The sequence below is a fragment of the Bos javanicus genome, chromosome 16, assembly GCF_032452875.1.
Source record: "Bos javanicus breed banteng chromosome 16, ARS-OSU_banteng_1.0, whole genome shotgun sequence".
Taxonomy (NCBI): Eukaryota; Metazoa; Chordata; class Mammalia; order Artiodactyla; family Bovidae; genus Bos; species Bos javanicus.
Genome location: NC_083883.1, coordinates 3049262 through 3073879, shown reverse-complemented (window position 1 = coordinate 3073879; position 24618 = coordinate 3049262). Strand labels below are relative to the sequence as shown.

General features: G+C 51.8%; 1 protein-coding gene and 1 non-coding gene across 2 annotated transcripts in view; one reads left to right on the top strand and one right to left on the bottom strand.

Annotated features, from left to right (window-relative positions):
• The window catches only part of LRRN2 (leucine rich repeat neuronal 2), a 61276-nt gene that overhangs the window by 358 nt on the left and 36300 nt on the right, over positions 1 to 24618 (top strand). The gene's annotated exons all lie outside the window — the stretch shown is intronic.
• Positions 6451 to 6522, bottom strand: TRNAS-GGA (transfer RNA serine (anticodon GGA)). The gene has a single exon. It is a non-coding gene; the product is annotated as a tRNA-Ser (tRNA).

The following is a 24618-nucleotide window of genomic DNA, read 5'->3' as shown; positions in this document are numbered from 1 at the left end:
CGCCAGGGAGGGCTCCGGAGCCTGCGGACTTGCCCTCCCTGGAGCTTGGGCGTCCAAGGTGGCCTTCGTGTCGGTCCGAAGTCTCTGGAGCCCGGAGCCCGGCTCCTCCCGGGCGGCCGGAGTCTGTGCGCGGCCTCTGCGCGGGGACCTGCGTCGTGGAGGAGGGGCCGGCTCGGGCCGCCGCGGCCGCCGGCCGACCGAGGGTGGGCCAGCCACAGGTGGTGCGTTCGTCCTGCGGGCGGAGGGCGGCGCGGGCTCCGGCTGCCCCGGCAGCGGGGCGCCGCCGGGTGGGGGGAAACTGAGCTCCGAGAAGCCCCGGAGGTGCGGGAGACTGGGACCTGGAGCGGGGGCCCGGGGGTGTTGCTGTGCCCCCCTTCTGGCCCTGCCCTTTCTCCCCCACCAAAGGAACAGGAAGGAAAATGTCAGCTGGGCTTTGTGCTCTGTTCTTCAGCCTGCCGCAGCTCCCATCTGTTGGAGCCAACGCAGCTTCTAATTGGGCAACCGGCAGGGTCGGGAGGGGGTGGGCTGGGCGCAGCGCTCGGTTGATAGAGATGGGCCGATTGGGCCCTCTTCTTGAAGACCCCAGAAGGTGGGTGGTAGAGGAAACCAACCCCCCTCCCCCAGGTCAGGGGGGTAGAGGTGGCTCCCTGCCAGCTTGGCCATCATCATGGGAAGATCTAGGTCTTTCCATGCGCCCTGATAGCCGGAGGCTCCCCCTTCCCTGACAGCTTGGGATGGGCTCTGGCCCATGTCCTCTTCCTGAATGAGAAGGCACGGATCCCCTCCCACTGCCCACTGCTCCTTAAAGTTCCCTCCAACAAGAGCGCTGGGCATGGGGTGGGCAGGGTCGTGTACAGGGCACCGAGGCCCCCTTGCCTGTTGTTAGAAGAAAGTCACATGTGAGCGGCCTGACCCAGTTTCCTGGCTGGCCAGGTGCCTTTGTGGGGAGAAGATGGAAAGAGAGACCAGCGAGGGGTCTGAGCCTTCTGGATACCTTTCCTTCCCCTGGGCTGGCTCACACTGAGTCTCCTTCCCATGGTGGCTGGGGAGGGGCCACCCTCTAGACCTAGGGTGAAACCTCATTGTTTGGAAAGGATGGAGCAAAACGCCTCAGGCTTCAGGATTGGGACCTGCCCAGGGTCTGGCAGACACCTGGCATCTAGGGGCACCCCCAAATCTACAGCCTCCCCCTGCACAGCCCAACCCAGAGGAGACGCTGAGTGGCAGGGGGAACTCAGAAGTCTCGCTAAGGCAATTCCACCCAGGCTGAGACAGCAGATTTCCTCGGGAACTCTCCACAGTTCCTACCCACTCCCCATCCTTATTTCCGGTGCCTCCCCCCCCCCCCACCGTGCTCCTCCTGTCGCTTCAGGAGTCTCTTCCTCTCCCCCTCTCCAACAGTGTTCCCCTTCCTCTCTCACCCTCCTCCTCTCCCCAGACTTCTCCCTCCCTCCCTCCCTTCCAGGCCTGTCTGCACCTTTTCCCTTCTCTTCTGTAACCTGCAGCTTCAGCCACAAGCAGGGCGGCGCGTGGACTCCTGGCTTCCGAGCCTCCGAATGGGGACACCTGCGCTGGTAGATTTGTTGCATCCCCTTTGCAGGGGCGGAGCCTGGGTGGCCGGCCTGGCAGCTGCATTTCCCTGGCATCACTCCTGTACCAGGGCATTTGCCCCTCCTACCCTCTCTCTCTTTTTAATTTGAAATGGGAAGGAAAATCCATTCTTTAAAAAAAAAAAAAAAGCATTCATTCAGCAATTTATTGAGCACCTACTCTGCTCAGCACTATCTTAGGAGCTGAGGATACAGCCATTACACCTTTATATCTCAGGGCTGAATTTGTATCTGGACCTCCCAGCTGATCAAGTCTCTGCCCACTAGGCTTTTTACCCATTACTTGTGTTGCTGGGGGAGGGGCGTGAACAGTCCTAGTAAATTGTCATCTTTATCATACTGAGTAACCTCTAATGTGACAGGCGCATCTCCTTACAATAAACCAGGTACTGCAAAGCTTCCGGACCAAGGTCATCCTGTCCTTAAGACATTTTTGACCTCCAAGGATGGATCAGTTCATGTCTCATCGTTTATCTGGGACGGCTGAATAGAAAGCCGGTGCCTTAGATAGAGAAGGGAGAAAGAAGCATTTATTACTGAGTACCTACTAAGCATCAGTCTGTCAGGAACTTTACAAAAATTATCTGATTTGATCCTCCTAATAACCTTCTAAATTTTGGATTGTCATCTGCTTTATAACTGAGGACGTTGAGGACCGTAGAGGATAAGCCACTTGTCCCGGGTCACAAAGGTCTCCATTTTGAAATCACTGCATCTTTGCAGTGCATTTGGCACCTGTGTTTGTGACATCTGGTAACTTATGCAGTTCTCTGAAGGTCACATTTTAACCAAACTTTTCAGAAGCATGCCTTGTCTCCTCCGAATATTAAGATATATAAAGACTTGCTGAATGGTTGCATGAATAAGCTTTCTCAAGGGATCAGGGAAGGCTTCCTGGAGGAGCTGGGACCCTGGGAGAAGAGACAGGGAGGGCAGTGGATCTTCCTGATCCAACACAGGTTTGTGACAAGCTACAGGCAGGCACACACACACAGCACGTACGCAGAGATCACTGTTTTCATTCAGGGTCTGTGTGTAGGAGCTTGGTCCGTGGCCAGTCTAATGAATCAGTGTCACTGGTGTTCTCAGCTTCCTTGGGGAAGTCTGGATTCTAGAAAAGCTCTAAGGCAGAGAATGAGGGTGGAAGGCTTTTAAGCCTGCAAGAACTTTACGGAAGGACAGGGCCGATGGATGGAGGCTGAATGGGACAGGAAAGGGGGAGAGTGACCAAGGAACAGACAAAGGCAGGAGACATGCAGGAAAAGACACAGCGGGCAGGACAGACTGCAGGATATGGTGCACTTGCTAAGAGAGGGTGAAGAAGGATGCCTTTATCTGATACTTTCTGGAGGGGCTTGGTCTCTCTGTCCTACAGCTCAGAGGCTGGAACGTTCGCCACGTTAGCCGTATGCAGGCACACGCTTAGCCCATCTTTTCTAAGCACTTACTGTGCGTTCAGCCCAGTGCTAGGTGCAAGGGATAGAAACACAGCAGGTGTTGGCCCTGCCTTCTAGGAGTTCTAAAGCCACATCACTGGGGCTTGAATCCAGGCCCCATCACTTCTAGCTGAGTGACTTTGGGCAGGTTATCTAACATCTCTGTGCCTCGGTTTCCTCGTGTATGAATGGGATAATAGCAGTACCTACTTCATAGAATTGTGATGATTGAATGAGTTAATACATGTCCTGAGTTTAGAACAGTGCCTGGCACAGTAAGCACCAGATAAATATTATTTTTAGCATTATTAAGTGGAGTAGTTATGTACTTGCAGTAATGAAACAAGTGCTATAATACAGGGCTTTCCTGGTGGTCCAGATGGTACAAGTGAAAGTCGCTCAAGTAGTATCCGACTCTTTGCAACCCCAGGGACTATACAGTCCATGAAATTCTCCACGCCAGAATACTGGAGTAGGTAGCCATTCCCTTTTCCAGGGGATCTTCCCAACCCAGGGTAAAGAATCCGCCTAAAATGTAGGAGATCTGGGTTTGATCCCTGGTTGGGTAAGATGCCCTGGAGAAGGGAATGGCTACCTACTCCAGTGTTCTGGCCTGGGGAATCCCGTAGGCAGAGGAGCCTGGTGGGTACAGTCCACAGGGTCACAAAGAGTCGGATACGACTGAGCGACTAAGCACATACAGCAGTTAGTCTTACAGTAACAAGACAAGTGCTGTAATCCAGGGATCTCAGATAAAGAGGTGACTGTGTCTGTCTCCAGTTTACGAGACGGACCTTGGAGGCCATGATACTGGGGCACGGTTTGAAGAGGAGTCAGCCAGGCAGAGGCAGCGGGCCTGAAGGCCCCGGCGCTCAGGACCGCATGTGGAGGGGGCCGTGTTGCGTGCGTGCTGCCCTCTATGGAGGGCAGGAGCCCCTTGGACACATCCCACTGCAGCCTCTGCTTCCAGTGCTCAGAGCTGGGCTTCCTGTGGGGCTGGCAGGTCACCCAAAGCATCCCAACACGCGCCAGCCTCAAACAGTTGGTCTTTGGGCCGGGGACCTGGTGCACCCCTAAGATTGCTAGGATTGGTCTCGTGACCGTGGCGTCTTAACTGCTCTAAGCTTCGTCAAGCAGTCTCTGCTCCAAACCCAGAGCGGCCACAGGCCTTGTTCTCTGGCTTCCTGCTCTTCCTGGGGACCCAGGAGATGCCTTGGCCTGAGAGCCTGTCTTAGAAGGTGAGTTGAACCAGGCTTGGTTTAGAATTCAGTTTCTGTCTGTACATTTCTTCCACCCACACCTTCCCTGCTGCTGAGTGTTTGATGGGCTTGAAGTTCCAGGATGAAGAGCAGACAGAGGGGTTCGTGGGGCGCTGACTGGTATTCAGCCTCCACCTCACACGTTGTGATGGCATTAATGATAGCAGCTGGCATTTATTGAGCACTAACTATGTGCCAGGCACAGTGCCGCGTGCTTTACCTACATTTTTCCATTAAGCCCTCAAAAAGTACCCCATTAGGTAGGTCCTCCTATTATCCCTAATTTAAACACCAGGAAACTGAGACTCAGGTTCAGTAACTTGCTCAAGGACGTGTCGCTAGAAAAAAACTGAGGGAGGCCTCAACATTCTCTCTGACTGCAGGGCTCCTGCTCCTTACGCCCCCAGAACCCAGTGTTCCTGGGCCTAGAGGTGCCCTGGTGGCATCCTGCCCGTTCTCCCCACTCCTTCCTACAGTAAGCTGCTCCCCAAAAGAGGGAGATGGGAGGGAGGAAATCTGGGTGTACCTATGGCTGATTCTTATTGATGTATGGCAGAAAACCACAAAATTATGCAAAGCAATTATCCTTCAATTTAAAAAGATTAAAAAAAAAGATGCCCCCCGAGTCCTGTCCAGGCTAGGGACTGCCTGCCCCACTTTGGGGATCCTCAAGGAGGGTCTCCCTTTTTTTCCCTCAGATGACAGCTCCTGGAGAACCAACATTTTTTCCTTCTGCTTCAGCTAAGTGCTTCAGGGGCCACATGGAGCCAGTGACCTCAGAGGAGCTACACCCTAAGAGTCAGTCCCTGGGGACCGACACAGTAGTGGGGCTGACGCAGAGGTGACTTCTGGGAGAGGTCTGCTCCCAGTGGCTCCAGGGAAGCAGACTACAGAGTCCAGACACGGCGGTGGGTGGGGGAAAGCTTGCGATTAGTGTTGCCAGTGGGGTGTCTCTACAAGGGAGACTCCTGTGTGTTGGGAAGAACAAGAACAAGCAAACATCGTTTTTGCAAATATCTTGCAAGGCAGAGCCTCCAGGAGCAAACATGTGGAAGAAGGGGCAGCGGTTGTTAGGCAGCCAGCGTGGGTCCCCCAGGAAAAGCAGGTGTGTCTTCCCTCATCCCTACCAGAGTGGGAAGAAAAGGGGCAAGGAGAGAGGAAAGGCAGGGAAGGCCGTGTTCCTTTACACAGTGTTCTCAGAATGAGCATTGGAGGCAGGTGACGAAAGTGGCCTGGGAGGACAGGGGTGGTGATGCCCAGGAGATGGAGCGAACACAGGGGCAGCTGATGGGCAGGCTGCAAGCGTAAGCGCTGTACGTGTGGAGGGGAGGGGCTTGACACTTGGCTCTGCCCGGTCCTCACCCTCACCCTCCGCCTTCTCCTTGGACAGCCCTCCCAATGAGATGAAGGTCACTGGGGCTTGCGCAGCTCCAGGCCTCCAAACAGAAGGTGCTTGCCCAGAGTTGGCCTGGGGTTGGCATTGTGGAACCCTTGGGCTTCCCTGATAGTTGGTAAAGAATCCGCCTGCAATGCAGGAGACCCCCGTTTGCTTCCTGGGTCAGGAAGATCTGCTGGAGAAGGGATAGGCTACCCACTCCAGTGTTCTTTGGCTTCCCTTGTGGCTCAGCTGATAACAAATCCGCCTACAATGCGGGAGGCCTGGGTTCGATCCCTAGGTTGGGAAGATCCCCTGGAGAAGGGAAGGGCTACCCACTCCAGTATTCTGGCCTGGAGAGTTCCATGGCCTATACAGTCCATGGGGTTGCAAAGAGTCGGACACGACTGAGAGCCTTTCACTTCACTTTCATCTAGGGAGAACCTACACCCTACAGAATTTCCTGTCCATTGTCCTGCTCTGAGCACAGCTGTGCCTCGGCCATCTCAGACCAGGGTGGTGCTGGGTGTCTTCATTCAGCAAGTATTTATGAAGCACCTGTGTCAGACACTGGGTACAAATAACTGAGCAACCAGAGATCATCACCCTTACAGAGTTTATACTTTATTGTCTGAAGTGAAAATGAAGTTGCTCAGTCGTGTCTGACTCTTTGAGACCCCATGGACTGTAGCCTACCAGGCTCCTCCCTCCATGGGATTCTCCAGGCAAGAGTACTGGAGTGGGTTGCCATTTTCCTTCTCCAGGGGATCTTCCCGACCCAGGGATCGAACCTGGGTCTCCCACATTCCAGGCGGATGCTTTAACCTCTAAGCCACCAGGGAAGCCCTTATTGTCTGAGGATACAGTAAATAAATAGTACAGTCGACCCTGAACCACACAGGTTTTAACTGCATTTTTTTTTTTCCAATAGTAAATACTGAAGCACTCCATTACCCCTAACATGCTTGGCTGAATCTGTGGATACAGAACTGCAAAACAGAGGGTTGATTATAAATTAAACTCAGATTTTCAACTGTGCAGAGAGAGGGTCAGTGCCCCAAACCCCACATCGTTCAGTAGTCAGCTATGTATTATTAGGTTGGTGCAAAAGTCATTGCAGTTTTACATTGGCGAACTTTGCCTATTTATATTGGAATATATTCTTAAATAAATGTGGTTATGTTATACATCATTTTAACATGCATTTCTCGCTTTATGGTTTTTTGCTAATGACTTATTACTTGCTGTTTGTTTTATATTTATTTTAGACTAGGGAAATGATGTTAGACAAAAAGCAAATTTGAGCGATTTTCTTGAGTTCAAAATGGGTCATAAAGCAGCGGAGACAACTCAGAGTATTAACAGTGCATTTGGCCCAGAAACTGCAAATGGACCTACAGGGCAGTGGTGGTTCAGAAAGATTTACAAAGGAGATGGGGGCCTTGAAGATGAGCAGCACAGTGGCCGGCCATTGGAAGTTGGCAAGAACCAACTGAGAGGATCATCAAAGCTGGTCCTCTTAAAACTGCACGAGAAGTTGCCGAAGAATTCAGTGTCGACCATTTTGTGGTCATTCGACATCTGAATCAAATTGGAAAGGTGAAAACACTCGATAAGTGGGTGCCTCATGAGCTGACCTCGAATCAAAAAAATTGTCATTTTGAAGTGTCATCATCTCTTATTCTACACAATAACAACAAACGAGTTCTCAATTGTATTGTGACATATGACAGAAAGTGGATTTTATATGACAACCGGCAACAACCAGCTCAGTGGTTGGAATAAGAAGCTCCAGAGGACTTCCCAAAGCCAAACTTGCCCCCCACAAAGGTCATGGTCATTGTTGGGTGGTCAGCTGCCAAGCCAGTGCAGCTTTTTGAATCCCGGTGAACATCTGAGAAGTATGCTCAGCTAACCTGTGAGATTCTCCATAAACTGCAACGCCTGCAGCTGGCACTGGTCACCAGAAAGGGCCCAGTTCTTCTCCACAACAAGCCCCGACCCCACGTCGCAAAATCAGGGCTTTAAAAGTTGAACGAATTGGGCTACGAAGTTTTTCCTCATCCGCCATATTCACCTGACCTTTCCCCAACCCACTTCTTCAAGCACCTTGACAACTTTTTGCAGGGAAAACACTTAAACGACCAGCAGGAGGCAGAAAAAGCTTTCCAAGAGCTGGTTGAATCCCAAAGCATGAATTTTTATGCCATAGGAATAAGCAAACATTTCTCCTTGGCAAAACTGTATTGATTATAATGGTTTCTACTTTGATTAATAAAGATGTGTTTGACCCTGTTGTTGTTCAGTCACTAAGTTGTGTCTGACTCTTTGCAACCCCATGGACTGCAGCACACCAGGCTTCCCTGTCCTTCACTATCTCCCGGAGTTTGCTCAAACTCAAGTCCATTGAGTCGGTGATGCCATCCAACCACCTCATCCTCTGTCACACTCTTCTCCTCCCGCCTTCCATCTTTCCCAGCATCAGGGTCTTTTCCAGTGAGTCAGCTCTTCACATCAGATGGCCAAAGTATTGGAGCTTCAGTTTTAGCATCAGTCCTTCCAATGAATATTCAGGTTTCATTTCCTTTAAAATTGACTGGTTTGATCTCCTTGCAGTCCAAGGGACTCTCAAGAGTCTTCTCCAAAACCACAATTCGAAAGCATCAATTCTTTGCTCTCAGCCTTCATTATGGTCCAACTCTCACATCCATACATGACAACTGGAAAAACCATAGCTTTGACTGGATGGACATTTGTCAGCAAAGTGATGTTCTGCTTTTTAATACACTAAGTTTGTCATAGCTTTTCTTCCAAGGAGCAAGCATCTTTTAATTCCATGGCTACAGTCGTTGGTCACAGTGATTTTGGAGCCCAAGAAAATAAAATCTGTCACTGTTCCCACTTATTCCTCATCTATTTGTCATGAAGTAATGGGACCAGATGACATGATCGTAGTTTTCTGAATGTTGAGTTTTAAACCAGCTTTTTTTACTCTCTTCTCTCACCTTAATCAAGAAGTTCTTTAGTTCCTCTTTACTTTCTGCCATTAGAGTGGTATCATCTGCATATCTGAGGTTGTTGATATTTCTCCCAGTAATCTTTATTCCAGCTTGTGATTCATCCAGCCCAGCATTTCACATGATGTACTCTGCATATAAGTTAAATAAGCAGAGTAACAATATACAGCCTTTACATACTCCTTTCCTGATTTGGAACCAGTCTGTTGTTCCATGTCCAGTTCTAACTGTTGCTTCTTGACCTACATACAGATTTCGCAGGAGGTAGTCTGGTATTCCCATCTCTAAGAATTTTCCACAGTTTGTTGTGATCTACACAGTCCAAGGCTTTAGGATAGTCAATGAAGCAGAAGCAGATGTTTTTCTGGAATTCCCTTGCTTTTTCTCTGAGCCAGCAACAAGACCTGGAGCTGACTGTGTCTCAGACCATGAACTCCTTATTGCAAAATTCAGACTTAAATTGAGGAAAGTAGAGAAAACCACTAGACCATTCAGGTATGACCTAAATCAAATCCCTTTATGATTTTGCAGTGGAGGTGCAGAATATATTCAAGGGATTAGATCTAGTAGGCAGAGTGCCTGAAGAACTATGGACAGAGGTTCGTAACATTGTACAACAGGTGGTGGCCAAAACCATCCCCAAGAAAAAGAAATGCGAGGAGGCAAAGTGGTTGTCTGAGGAGGTCTTACAAATAGCTGAGAAAAGAAGAGAAGTGAAAAGCAAATGAGAAAGGGAAAGATATACCCAACTGAATGCAAAGTACCTGAGAATAGCATGGAGAGATAAGAAAGCCTGAAGTGAACAGTGCAAAGAAATAGAGGAAAACAATAGAATGGGAAAGACTAGAGATCTCTTCAAGAAGATTGGGGGTACCAAGCGAACATTTCATGCAAAGATGGGCTCAATAAAGGACAGAAACAGCAAGGACCTAACAGAAGCAGAAGATACTTCTTAGAAGAGGTGGCAAGAATACACAGAAGACCTGTACAAAAAAGATCTTAATGACCCAGATAACCACGATAGTGTGATCACCACCTAGAGCCAGACATCCTGGAGTGTGAAATCAAGTGGGCCTTAGGAAGCATCACTACAAACAAAGCTAGTGGAGGTGATGACATGCCAGCTATTTAAAATCCTAAACAATGATGATTGACTTTCCTGTAGCTCAAATGGTAAAGAATCTGCCTGCGACGCAGGAGACCAGGGTTCGATCCCTGGGTCAGGAAGATCCTCCAGGGAAGCGAATGGCAATCCACTGCAGTATTCTTTCCTGGAGAATTCCATGGACAGAGAAGCCTGGCAGGCTATAGTTTGTGGGATTGCAAAGAGACGGACACAATTGAGCGACTAACACACAAACACTGATGCTGTTAAAGTGCTGCACTCAATATGCCAGCAAATTTGGAAAACTCAGCAGTGGCCACAGGAGTGGAAAAAGTCAGTTTCATTCCAATCCCAAAGAGAGTATTTGAGTTTAGTTATAATGATTTAAAAGTCAGTCCAAAACTGCAATTATGTTTGTACCAACCTAATAGAAAGTTGGCAAGTGCTAAAAAGAAAAATAAAGCCAGGAAGGGGGGTAGAAGAGTCTTAGAGGAGGAAAGTGTAGCTTTGTACAGGCTGACCGTACTGAGAAAGTGACATGAGGAAAGAGGAAGGCGCAGGTACAGTCTTGGAGGCAGGGCTGTGCCTAGCAGGATTGAGGAGGCCAGATCTTGGTGAGTGGTGGAGCTGGGCTGGGAAGTTTGTTTTTTTCTCAGAGCAAGGGGAGTTTTTGCAGCATTTAGGGCAGGGGGTGGTATGGTCTGATCCTTTGAAACCCCAAGGTTGGGGCCATCCATTTCAGTGTTTTACTAGGTGGAAAGGAAGTTCTCCAGGCCTTGAAGCTGGTTTAGTCAATCTGCACTGTCCCAAAAAGTTGTCTCATGAAGGGCACAGCCTCCCAGGCAATAGCGGGTGGAGGGGAGAGAAGATAAAGAAACAGTAGACATGGTCTTGACTGGTGAGGAAACCTCCCAGTCATTGGAAAGGCAAAACTTACAGTCGCAAGAAATAAAGAGGGAATAATAACAGACCGTATTTAAAACCAAGCACTAAACTGTGTGATTTAGACTATACATGTTATCAGAACTGTGAGCTCTGTGTGGGAGTATATACTTCCCTGAGGAGGTGCAGCGGATTTGGGCCTGGAAAACAGGGTGGTGGTTGGATCTGCAGAGAGGACTCCTCTCTGGAGGGGAGCTTGTGGAGTGGGAGGGGGGACGGGTGGCCAGGCCAGGGGAGGGTGTAGAAGCTGCAAGGGCAGGCGTTTGTCTCTGGAGTGGCCCTTTCCCATCACCTGGGTTTCTGGGTCCCCTTTATGCTCTTGGGGAACAGGAGGGCAGCCATTTAGTGTTCTTGGCCTCTCCTTTGCAGAGCCAGCTGCTCTCTGTCCCTTGGAACCTCTTGCTCTTCTCATCCCCAGTCCCAGCTCTCTGGTCATTTTCATGGACCCACTGTCTCACAGTCTGGGGCCCATCCATGAGCCCCCAGCCTCCTCATGTTCGGGACTCAGTTCTCTGCAATTCCCTTGAGCTCCATTTTTCTGCCCCGTCTGCAGCCAACTTCTCTTCATTCCTCATTGCCTAGGCTCCTCTTTGGTGGGTTACTCCTAGAACATTACAGTAGTTTAATGTGTAGTGAAATGGGGTCTTCCTTGATGTCTCAGACAGTAAAGAATCCACCTGCAGTGCAGGAAACCTGGGTTTGATCCCTGGGTCGGGAAGATCCCCTGGAGAAGAGAGTGGCTACCCGTTTCAGTATTCTTGCCTGGAGGGTCCCATGGACAGAGGATCCTGGTGGGCTACAGTCCATGGGGTCGCAAAGAATGGGACATGACTGAGCGAATAGAGAGCACAAGATGGAAATGAAATTCTGCCCAGATGTGCCCCCATCCTTCTCTTTGTCCTGGAGAGAGGCTGCCTGGGTCCTGGGGGTCGGGCTTCCTTCTGGAGTATGAAGAGAGACAGCCCTGGGGTGGGGTGGGATCATTGGTGGTGCCCTCCCCTGCCCAGGATGCCGGCCGACCCAGAGCCAAGCGTCCCTTGGGCGAAGCCTTCTGCCCAGTGGTCCGCTCTTCCTCCTTGGGGCCCCCGGCAGCCTGAGGAAGAAGGGCCTAGCACCGTCACCTCCAGGATGCAGGCCTGCGCCTGGGGCTCGCCTGCCGTTCAGAGGAGCTGTTACCAGAGCTGCTTAGCGTCCCTTCCCTGACCATATGCCCTTGGGCGTTTTACCTCTCTGAGCCTCAGTCTCCTCATCTCTACATCTGAATCAATAGCACCCACTTCATAGGCTTGTTAATGATCACAGCTGAGTTGCTGAGTGCTTGTGATATGCCAGAAGCTTTGCTGCATTCATCCCACTTAATCCGCATAATGCTGTGAAGTAGATGTTATTTTCTCCCATTTTGCTGTTGAGGAAACTAAAGCTGGGAAACATGAAGTAACTTGCTTGAGGCCACACACAGCCAGCATATGGCAGCACCGGAATTCAGCCCCCAGTCTCTGACTCCAGAGCCCTGGTTCTCAACCAAGTGAGCTAATGAGTTAATCTGTGTAGAGTGCCTGCTCCAGAGTATAAGCTCAGTAAATGCTAGTTCCTCTTCTCCTCAATCTCTCCAAGGCCGCACCTCCAAAGAACAACTTTCCCCTCCTGTATCACGTTTCTTCTCCAGGGTTCCCTGAGGCACATGATAAAAGTAGGAATGGGAATGAGCCATCGGTTGATACCAGGGGGGAAGAAAGGCTGAGAGAGGAATAATTTTCATAAACTCAAAAAACACCAGGGCCATGATTAATACCCAGGGTACCTTTCTCATAAGAATTTGACTCAGCTCCACTGGGTCCCAGGCAGTTTGGCAGGGACTATCTTGCAGAGGTGAGAACAGAGGTTATACTGTATGGGAGGGCCACCGTCTCCCCCAGGGCCAGTGTTGATCCCAAGAGGCCTAGAGACGCGCTACCCGGGAGATTCTAAGACCTTTGCTTTCTGAACTTGGGTGCTGTTTCTTGAGTTTATTACAAATCATCTGGGGGCTCCTCTGGATGGATTTAGGAGGGGGACAGTGTTGAGGTCACAGTGAGGGAAGAAGGGGTGCTATCTCTTCTTGACTATCAGATCAGGACACCTTCTGCACGAGATGCAGTGCTGAGGGATGGGAATGGGTAATGGGGTGCAAAGGAAGCAAGGACATGGCCTCTGGGATCACCCGGTCTGATGGGGGAGGTCATTCACTTGCACGCCTGGATACACTGCGCACACAACTCCATCCGACCTGACCGGAAGGAAAAACAAGAACAGATGACTGCAGGGTGATGTGGTAATATGTGGATACAGAGGGATGGGAGAGGAAAGAGCTGAGACTGGTGGATTCCCCAAAACAGGGCTCTTCTGGTGGACAGAGACCTACCTCTCTGCATGCCTTGCCGGGACAGCCTAAGCTGTCAGCATTCACTCTGAATGGGCAGGCCCTAGAGTTCCTCTGAATTTCCTTGCAAGGGTCCCCCAGGGAGAAAAGGAGGTGTCCAGGTCATAGCATTTAAAACTGATGGCAACTGAGAGTCTTCTGGTCATGTGGCTTCAAACATTGCTAGAAATTGATCCATTTTTCAAAACAAAGCTATATGTATGTAGGTAGAATAATGGCCTCCCAAAGATGCTCACCTCCTGATCTGCAGAACTTGTAAATTTGTTATGTAACAGGGCAAAGGGAATGAAGCCTGTGAATCAGCTGACCTTAAAATGGAAAGATTATCCTGCATTATCCAGGTGGGCCCCGTGTTATTATCACAAGTTCTTTGAATGTGGAGGAGGGGGCAGAAGTCAGTGTCAGAGTGACGAGATGTGAGGAAGACTGGCCATTGCTGGCTTGGAAGGTGGAAGGGGCCATCAGCCATGGAATGCTGCAGCCTCAAGAAGCTGAAAAAGGTGTGGAAACAGGCTCTCCCTGAGACTCCAGGAGGGAATACGTACCTGCTGACATCTTGATTTTTGCCCAGTGAGACCCATTTTGGATTTCCCAGGTGGTGCTAGTGGTAAAGAGCTTGCCTGCCAATGCAGGAGAAGTAAGAGACGAGGGTTCGATTCCTGGGTTGGGAAGATTCCCTGGAGAAGAGCATGGCAACCCACTCCAGGATTCTTGCCTGGAGAATCCCGTGGACAGAGGAGCCTGATGGGCTACAGTCCGTGGGGTTTCAGAGTCAGACATGACTAAAGCGACTTAGCACACACGCACGAGACCCATTTTGGACTTCTGGCATTTCGAATTGTAGACAGTTATGTTACTTTAAACCACTAAATGTGTGGTAGTATGTTACCGCAGCAACAGGAAATTAATACCGGCTGCTGTAGCTAGAGCAATGCTGAGGCACAGCCCCACTGTTCAGCCTCCTCCTGATCCACGACTGGAGGAATCGCTCCAGAACTCAGAGGCTCCGCAGAGCCTTTTTGAGGTACACTGTGTCTGGAACACAGTCTGATTATTTTCCCAATGACGACATCGAGGCCCAGAGAGAAGTGGCTTTGTCAGAGTCCCCCTAGACTGGTGTTCGGTCCAGGGCCTGCTCCTATCCTGTCAGAGATCTCGGGTACTGACCACGTTCATTCCCATCTACTCACTTGTTTGTGGCCAGTGGATGTGTGTGCTAAGCCCTGGGCCGAAGCGCATGTGAGTACCTCGTTCAGGAAGGTGGGAGAGGGTGGTTGAGCATAGTCCTGCCTTCAGCCCTCGGGCTTCTTCCTCCAGACTCGGGCCAGCTGCTCCGGTGTCAGCCTTCCTCCCTGGGGCTGGTCCCGAATGTGCTTCGTCACCTCCTCCGGGCAGAGCGGCAGCTCTCTGAAGGGAGGGGCTACCTGCTGGCCCGGCTGCTCCTGCCCTCTGGCAGCGTGCAGGGCCTGGGGGAGGGTGGGGGGCTTGGCCCGCTACTCCTCCCCGCCCCCCCCCCCCCCCCGCCCCACCGCAGCCCGCGCCTGCTGGGGCTGCCTCTCCCTTCTGCTGGGCGGTTCGGTCTTGCCAGCCCTGCGTGCAGCACACCGGGGCCACAGGCCGGTCCCCGGGGCTGCCAGCTCCCGGTGCTGGTCTCCATGGCAACCCCACATTTGCTGTTCTGGTTCCTAATGACTTATTGGCATGTGTGGTAATTTGCAGAGCTTGGCAGGCAGAGCTAGGGGCGTTTGTGGGGGAGCAGAGGGGGGCTTGGCAGTGGGGAGGGGGTTCAGGTTTGGGATGGCAATCGAGGCATGCTTTCCTTCCCAGCCCACCCTTCCTGTTCTCTACTAATTAACACCTGCAGCAAAGGAGGTCCTTCAGGTCCAGGGCCCCCCTCTCTGAGGAGCATCAGCTCTCTGCAGGCCCCTGAGATGCAGATGGACAGACAGATGTGGAGCACAGCTGCTCACCTGTCAGGCAGTGGCGTGCAGGCATGGGCTGACAGCCATGTCCATCCGTGCAGGTCAGACCATTTCTGTTCTCTGACGTCTCCGGCGTGCTCCCTGGGCCCTGAGAACAAGGGTCCCTCTTAGACAGAGAGTCTCTCCACCTTGTGGGGAGGCGACAGGTCTTTGCTGCGTCTTGGCCTCACACACTCAGAGAACCAAGCCAGGTCGTGCTAAGTGGGATGCCAGCTCGCATAGGCAGTGGGCGATCCAGCCAAGCAATCAAAGTGGGAGGGATGAGCAAGGGCCTGACTCTCTGCACCTCTCTTCAGCAAAGCTTACCCAGCCTCGAAGCCGCTGCCTCGGGCAAGGCATCGGGGAGCCTTGCCTGTGTGCCCCACAGTCTTCACCCTTCTCTGCCACCGTCTTCACTTCTGTCTTCATTCTGGTCTCTTTAGGTGAGAGGTAGCTTGGTGTGTTGAAAAAAACACCATCTTTAAAGTTGGATGTATCTGGGTTAGTGTCCCAGAGCCACTGTCTACCACTTCTATGACTTTGGACATATCTCATAACCTCTCTTTGAAACTCAGTTTGCTTATCTGTAAAATGGGATTAACAGACCCATTTCACAGGGTTCTGGAAATGAAGCCAGCTCACCCTTCAACAATTGGCACCAGCTCACCCTTCAACAATTGGCATGTAGTAGTGTGCTGTGCTTAGTCGCTCAGTTGTGTCCGACTTTGTGACCCCATGGACTGTAGCCTGCCAGGCTCCTCTGTCCATTGGGATTCTCCAGGCAAGAATACTGGAGGGGGGTGCCATGCCCTCCCCCAGAGGATCTTCCCAACCCAGGGATCAAACCCAGGTCTCCCGCATTGCAGGCAGATTCTTTACTGTCTGAGCCACCAGGGAAGCCCAAGAATACTGGAGTGGGTAGCCTCTCCCTTCTCCAGGGGGATCTTCCTGACCCAGGAATCGAACCAGGGTCTCCTGCATTACAGGCAGATTCTTTACCAGTTGAGCTACCAGGGAAGCCCCTGGCACCAATAATTATCAAAGAATTTAAGATATAATCTTTTATCTATACCAATAAATAGGAGCAATGTGATCAATAATTTAAACAATTCTGGTGGGCTTGGTAAGGTTTTCTTTTTTAAGTATTTGAAAAGAGTCTTCATTTATTCAGTAAATATTTACCAAGTACCTACTGTGTACAAAGTCCTGGGCCAGATGGCGGTCTTTCCTAATATTATGATTAGGGCATGGCTAAGTTGCCTGTGCAGTCCCTAAGCACTGGTGTCGGACAGGAGGTGGGGGGTGCTGAGGAGGGCTGGTGCAGAGAGAGGGGAGCCCAGGGTCAGCCTTGTAGTGCCCTCCTGTGGGTCTCCGAGGAGTGGCTGGCCCCAGGAGAACGGTCTGCACTGTGAAGGCTCTTTCTGGGTCAGGTACCGTGAGACATTCTGCCTGCCTCCTTGGAAGTGCGGAGCCTGTTTTTAGAACCGGGAAGTCTGTGCAGGAGCCAGGAGGAGGTCACACCTCCACTTCCAGAAGCTGCTGTGGAGGCTTGAGAGGGCCACCGGTGACCCCCAGGCCCAGGACGGAAGAGGAGCAGATGCAGCTGCGGCTCACCTGGGCAGCTGGGTAGATCCCAGCCCTTCAAGCTGTTGCTGGGAGGGAGGCGCAGGGGGCAGGAGGGAGCTGGGGACTTGGCTTCCGTCTCTGCCAGCAGATGGGCTTCTGCCTGCAGCCGGAGTCTGTCTGTTCTTCCGTGGGCCTCCCCACAGCCCCTTCCGAGATGGAGCACTGAGACGGCTGGGCCTGGAGAGTCTGGCCCACGCTTCCCCACCCTCTTGTGCACGGAACAGCACACAGACATGATGACAGCGGCTCAGGAACTCTGACTCGGGGCTGGGGGGATCCGTGTCTGAGCATGCCTGTAACCCACCTGGGGCTCCCTAATGTGGATTGGGGAGCACTAGCTTAGCCAATTCCCCAGCCTATTTTTACTGATGTGAAATCTGAGGCTTGGGGAGGGGGAAGGACCCGCCCAAGGCCACACAGCATGTAAGTGTCATCAGGACTGGTGTTCATTTGACTTCTGGCCCTGTGCTCGATCTGTTGCCTCTTCTCAAGACTCTTTCCGCTTTCCTTTCTGACCTTCCACTCTGGAGAAAGTACTTAAGGTGCAAGGGAATGTAATTCCCCTAAGAGACCATTCTTCCCCAAATCTCATAAAATTAGGCTTCATCTCCACCTCCCCCTGTCATCACCAAGCGCCTTCTTGTTCATAGAAGCCTTTGGTATCTGCCCCTAGGCATCCTCCCCTGGAACAAGTCTGTCCATCGTTCGGAGTGAGCTCAGTGACTCAATGGGCAATGAGTTCTACCCCCAGGCCCATCAGCCCCTTTACGGGCCTCCCCCTCAGCCGGCCACTCCCAAGGTCACACACGGGATCTTTCCCTTGCCTGGAGGTCACCTGATGGAGTCCCCTGCTTTCTGGCCACCACCTCCTAGCCCCCCAGCTTGTTATCTCAGACTCCCACGCAGCCATTTTTAACCTCACTGAGACCTTTGGTTCACATGGACGTGGGTCCTTTGGGACCTATGTTCTAGAGTCTTCGGTCCACTGGCACCTCTGCTTTCTTGCCATCCGTGACCTTCATCTGCCTACTCTTCTTTGAATCCAGAGAGATTCCATGTTCCATCACTTTAAGAACTCTCCTGCCAATATCCTAAACTCTCCTGACTGTCTTCTTATTGTCCCAGAACTGGCAAAGTCCCAGTTCTGGATTAACCACGCTATCTGCTGCTTTCTGCCTGCATCCAGTCAACAAATCTGCTAGAAAAAGACTCAAAATGAGGCAGATTGGGACCTGTAAAAATTCACCATCGCCAACCCAACTTACCCTGCAGAACTGCCTGGTGTTCCTACCACATTCCTATGGTTATCTCCCTCTCAACTCTCCACGATGACTAGTTCACACCTTCCTTCCCCAAACTCTACCTACACCCTCACTCTCAGCTCAAGACCTCGCTTCCTACTTCACAGAGACACAGAAGCGTCAGGAGGACAACCTCAACTCTTTCATCAAGCCCGGAAGCCCACCTGCCTCTGCCTCGCCCTGCTCTTCCTGCCTGTCTGAGCCAAGGCGGGAGGCAGTGTGGCCCCCATGGCCCAGCCCTGCTCCTCCTGCCTGTCTGAGCCGAGGGGAAGGCGGTGTGGCCCCCGCGGCCCAGCTCCTGCTCCGACTGCGGCACACCCTGTCCTCTGGTCTCAGAACGTCCTCCCAGCCATGCTCATGCCTCTCCTGACTCCAACCACAACAGAAAGCGTCCCCAGCATTGCCGTGGGGCAACACGAGCCCCCTTGCTCCTTAGGGGCCGCGCGGCTTGAGAGGACTGGCTGGTTGCGCTGGCTCTCTGTTTCTGCCTTCCCGCCCCTCCCTCTCCCGGCTCTGCCTGGCCGCCGCCGCCTCCATGAAACAGCTTTCCATGGCACTAAGCGCAGGCAACAGTTTTTAGTTCTCAGAACTGTTTTTCACTCCTTTCCGACACTTCTTTTCCCTCCGCTTCTCTGACCCCCTATTCCTGGCTTTCCTGGTTATTCCAGATCTTCTTTGCTGACTCATCCTTCCCTTTTCTGCCTCTCAGCGTTGGCATTGCTTATAGTCTGGCTCAAGGTATTTTTTAATGACCGCACAGGCTTGTACTATCAGCCCTGTGCAGGTGGGTGTCTCGCCTGCGTGTTTTCCTCTGACTTCCATATCCCTGTGTCCATCTGCCTAATTGACTAAGCGGGATGTCTCGAGAAACCTCAGACGTGGCATATCTAAAGACAGAGTCACGGTCCTCCTAAATCTCCACTGCCTTTCCGCTCCCCTGCCTGGTCCCCTTGCAGCGTTGCCTGGTTTTTGAATGGCACCACCTCAAGCCAGTTCTGTTCTGGGAGTCGTTGTCAACTCTTCCGTTTACCCCTTTATGGATGGACTTGCTAAGTCCACCCACAGGCCCTGTCCAGTCTCTGGAACAGCACCCATGTCCCCCACTCCCCATCTACACACTCCCTCCACACTGCCTTCACCTCTTGCCTAGGACACTGGAACCCCCTTCTGATTCGAGTGTCTACATCTGCCCTCGCCAATCCGGTCTCCAAATAGCTGCTAGAATGCTCTTATGGACGCAGATCTGATCTGGCCCCAGTCTTTCCCTCCTCGAAACTCCCCAGTGATTCCCAGTGCCCCTACACCCTCATGCTCTGCACTCTGCACACTGGCTTCTTGCCATTCTTTGCTAGATTTTTTGACTCGTGGTTTTCACACATGCTGTGCCCTGGCCTTGCGTCACTCTTCCCACTCCATACTTCTCCCTCAATTCTAGTTAGCCTTCAGATCGCAACTCAGATAACTCTTTTTTAAAAAAAGCTTCCCCAGGGTGCCTCCAGAATTTCTTCAGGCCTCTTGAACACACTCATAGTGTCCTGTATGCTTGGGTGCTTGTTGGACAAATGTCTGTCTCTGCCACTAGACTGTGACCCCGTGAGACACACTGGCCATTAAGTTCACTTTTGTAACACAGGTATACAAAAATTATTTGGGGAGTTTAGTGAAAGATCTTTAAATACAAAAAGGATCTCATGAGAAAAGGTGAAGGGAAAAGTCAACCCCAAATGCAGTGTTGGTAGACCAGATGACCACTGCCTTACCTGTGTTCTACTGTAAAAGGAAGCAGGGTTGATGTTCCTGTCTCCTTTCCCTTCACCCTCCTACCCCAGCTAAAGACCTTGCCTAGCTTCAAAGAAGATTTACTCTGATTTTCCAGCCAGAGGGGTAGACTCCTCTTCACCAATAGTTCTGCCTACAAAGCTCTTTCACATATGTCATCATGGTGTTTTTTAAAGGCCTTTGAGCCACCCCTATGAGGAAGCTGGGGTATGTGTTATGATCACTTGTTTCACAGCAGAGGAAACGACTGCTCAGAAAGGTTTAGTGGCTTACTTGCAGCCATGGGGCTGGTCAGCGAAGAGTCAAGCTCAAACCTAGTGAGTGTGGCCCCACTTCTGTGCTCTCTGCCCTGCTCCATTCATGCTTGTATTCTAAAAAGAGACAAGTTCTGGGTTATTGATAGGAATGGAAGGAGTGGTACCAAAAAAAACAGACAGACCTACATGGGTGGGGAGGGAGGAGGTGGGTTGGAAAGTGACATGCAATCTGGTTTGTGTAGATTTACCTGCTGCGCGGCTCAGGGCGATCCCAGTGGGCTCTGCGGAGCCTGCACGGGCCTCTCACCTTTCCCAGGCTCTTAGGGTCCCTCGTTCAGTGCAAGACAGCGGGACCGGTCAGGCTCTGGCGACCCCAGGAGCAGAGTGCCTGGGGAATCCAGAGGAAAGGACAAGGTGACTGAGGAGGGCATGGGACAGCGGCCTCCATGCCCATCTCCGGATGGAGGGTTCCGGGCTCCCGGGGCATCCGCAGCTCCCTACTTGGCTCCTGCCTGCTTTGCAGTGTCTCCCTACCGCTCTCTGCCCCCTAAATGCCCTTCTCTGCCGCCCCACACCTTAAGCTTTGCTCTGCTCTTCCCCCTGCCTGGGTGCTTTTCACGCACACTCACCTGGTCGGCTCTCCCTGTGCTTCAGCACTCAGCCCTGGTGACATCTTTCCCAGGAAAGCTTCCCCGAAGCCTGGAGACCTCTTCCCTGTACTAGCGCACTCAGCATGCCATATGAAAAATCTCTTTCCCGTGTCTTCCTATCTTGTTGGATTGGAAGCTCCTTGAGAACAGAGGTCTCTGTGACTTATTGATGTGGTTCTCCCAGCAACTGGCAGGAAGAAGTAACAACAGGTAATGAAGGCTTGCCATGTTCTAGATGCTCTGTGAAGTGCTCTATATTAATTCATTGAACTTCAAAATAACCTTATCCTGTAGGTGCTATATACCCTATTTTCAGAAAAACATTTTGTCTTGAAATAAGTAAGGATTCACTGGAAGTGCAAAGAAGTGTACCAGGAATTCCTGAGTGTGCTTCATCCAGCCTCCCCCAACATTAACATCTTATGTAGCTACAGTTCCATATCAAAACCAGGAGACCGACACTGATGAAATTCAGTTTATCCATATGTCATCGTGCATGTAGCTTTGTGTAACCACCACCACAGTCAGGATCCTTAACTGGACGGTCACAGGGCTCCCTGCTGCTACCTTCATAGCTACACACCCCCATCCCTAACGTCCGGCAACCTCTAACATGTCCCCCATCTCTGTTGTGGTGGTATTTCACAGATGTTACGTCAATGGGATCATGCAGTCTATATCCTCTGCCATTGGCTTCTTTCCCATCAGCACAGTTTCCTTGAGGTTCAGTCAGGTTGTTCCCTGTATCAGTAGTTGGCTCCTCTTTGTTGCTGAGTGGTGTTCCCTGATAGGGATGCACTACAGTTTAACTACTCACCCCCTGAAGTATATTTGCATTACTCCATTTTCAGGTGAGAAAACTCACTTGCTAGGGTCACATAACTAGTAGCTGGCATTTCATAAGGGTTTAGTAGTAGGCACCAAATAGATGTCTCTTGTACTAAGCTCAGCTGAGGGCACCTCGTGCTCTTCTGTTAGTTCCCAGCCTGGTGTCTTACACACAGTAGGTATTCAGTGATGTTTGCCATGAGGATGTGGCTGCAATTGCATCTGTTTACATAGGTAGCAGTAATGTCTAACTTATCCCTGTGCCTAGACATTTGCAAGAGAGACATTTGATAGCTTACATAACCGCACTTTCAGTTTCACTTGGAATATCAGAAAAGGAAAATTGGGGCAGTAAATATGATCACATACAGGGCTGGCATTTTATTGCCTAAAATGCCCAAAGCTGTTGGTTCCAAATTAATATATGCCATATTTGCGTGGTGTTTTGCATCTAATTTGCAGGTGGCTCATTTTAGCACAATGGAGAGAGGCCCTTCCAGCTCCTGCTTGTCACCCCCGCCCTCTCAGCTGCTCCAGGCAGGCTGGCTGGTGCAGGCTGCACAGACCATGGTTGGGTCCTGAAAGTACCCACCCTAAGCCAAGAAGGCCACCAGGGCATTTTTGCCCATCGAAGAGGACCGGAGTTATTGTCCCTCAGCAGGGGCATCTGGAGGTTTAATTAAGGAGGATTTGTGGAGCAGTTGGAAGCCTCAGGTGTGGAGCCAAATGCGATTAAGTGACTGGCAGGGCCCCGCAAGGTGGACTTATCTCCACCTGGGCACGGCACCCAAGGGACGGGCTTGCTCAAGCCCCTGTGCCATCCCTCCTCCAGGAGTCCAGTCAAGTCCTCACCAAGGGTGCGTGTTGGAGGGTCAAACAAAAAGGTGAGCCCTGCCCTCAAGGAACTGCTTATGGTGTTGACCCAGCCTCAAAGCAGTGATTTAAACACCAAACTAAATGGTGCAGGCCCGCACACCAGTGACGGTTGGTGGAAAAAAGAGGCTGTTAACTGGAGATAGTGTCCTGGAGGAGGTCAGCCCGGTGGGTGTGCCTCTCGGGGGTAGCTCCTCCTTGACTCAGAGGCTCAGGGAGGAAACGCCAGAGAAAAGCAAGTGTGGGTCCGGCGTGAAGTTCACAGAGTCAGACCAAGACTGCAGAGCCACTGGGACCTTTCTGCAGGCCCCTTGGGATGGTGTCCTCAGACCCCCAGGAAAGCATGACCACTCTCTGTGGTCAGGGCCACTTCGAAGGAGCAGTTGGCTTGCCTCCCTCAAGAGCGTGGAGTGCTGGGTGGAGAGGCAGCGTGGGTGTTGGGAGGATGGCTCGCTGGGGGCTCCGCTGATGCCGGGGAGAGGGTGTGGCGTGTCTCATTTGGGGCCAGTGTTTGAAGGACTCGAGTTGGAGTTTGGTAGCTTAGGGACTGAGTGGAGAGAAAAGATCACAGCACTTGGTGGTCACCGGGGTGGTGCTGCCAGTGTGACAAGGGGGGGACCAGGGAAGGGCCAAGGAGGGCGGGGAAGAGCCTGCAGGAGGCCGGTCCTAGACGGGGGTGAGAACTGGGAGCACGGAAGACGGGGAGAGGGTTCCTCAGAGAAAGGGCTCCTCGCTGAGTGGCTGATTCCGTCAAGGGTTCCTGGAGGCTGAAAGCGAAGAAAATGCTGCCAGGTTGAGAAGAATGGTGAGACTGGAAAGCAGCTCACAGGGCACTTTTCTAAGCCTCTATTTAGGAGGAGGAGCAGACCAAAATGGCATTTTTATTGTTGGTTTTAAAGATGGAGAGAGGGTTAGTGAAGGACTGAGTTTCCTGGAGGTGGGAAGGGATGAGTGTGTTTAAAGGGTGTTTAAAGAGAGAAAACCCCTCTCCTTAAGACGGAGCGAAGGAAGAGAAGACGGGCCGCTGGGCGAGGTGGGGACAGAGGCCCAGCGCTGGGGGGCACAGGGGGTAGCGCCTGCCCAGCCCATCAGCCCCTTCAGAGGACAGGGAGCAGACAGGGAGAAGCAGGTCTGGGAAAGGGCGCTCAGCATGTGCCTGGGCAGCAGGGAGCGGGCCAGGGAGGCTGTCTGCTACGCGGCTGGTCTGCTGGCTTCTCTTCTTCCTGCAGTGCTTTGGGAGGAAAGGAACGAGGGAGGGTAGGGAAAATTGCTAATCTTTTCATTAAGATGGGGTGGCATTGACACCAGTAATCTTTGCCTCACTTCCTGGGACCTGGGCTCCTAGACTTCTCCAGAGGCTTTCCCAGCCTGGCCTCCTCCTGCCAACAGCCCAGCCAGGTGGTCCATCCATCTGGCCTTGCCATCTGAGGAGTCTTCCACCTCTCAAAGGCTGAGGTCATTTCTTCTTGCCCTGACTTACCGGTGGATCCGGTTCTAAGAGTCCCACTTGCCCTCACTGCTCTCTGGGCCCTGCTTTCATTTTTCTCCTCTCCTTGGTCTTGCAACAACAGCTAAATAGCCTGCGAGAGGGTCAGGCAGGGAAGATGAATGCCAGCCTGTGGGGGTTGCATCCTGCCTCTCCATTAGGGAGTAGACGGAAGGCGGGAAGCAGAGTGGATAATCCAAGGAAACACCAACAGACACAACATGCTCCTTGTCGGATAATCCAAACAGCGTTTCCACTTGTGCTTGGAGAGTGAGGTGATGACTCGAGTGCACTGATTTGCTGGTCTAATTAGGTATGATTTGGAGAGCACTGGTTGCATTGCCTAGAGGAGAGGCAGCAACAATCAAAGCATTGCTGGGGAGAAGCCGTCCAGTGAATAATCCCCACGTGCATGCAGAAGCAGGATGGAGGGTCCGTGAAGGCCGCCTCCCCGCCGGCATCAGAGCAGTCCAGATCCTGCAGGGCACCCCGGGACACAGCACTCCACACGTGTTGTGTGTTGACCCCCAAAGGCCAGGTTAACCAGGGAGAATGCCTGTACTTTACTCTCTCCCTCGAGATAGGAACAAAGAAAAAAGGGGGGAAAAACCCCAAGTTTTTTCTGAGCTTAACCCTAACCCCCCCTCATTGCACCTTCCTCCCTGTCCTCCACCCCAGGCCTTGGAGGTGTCAT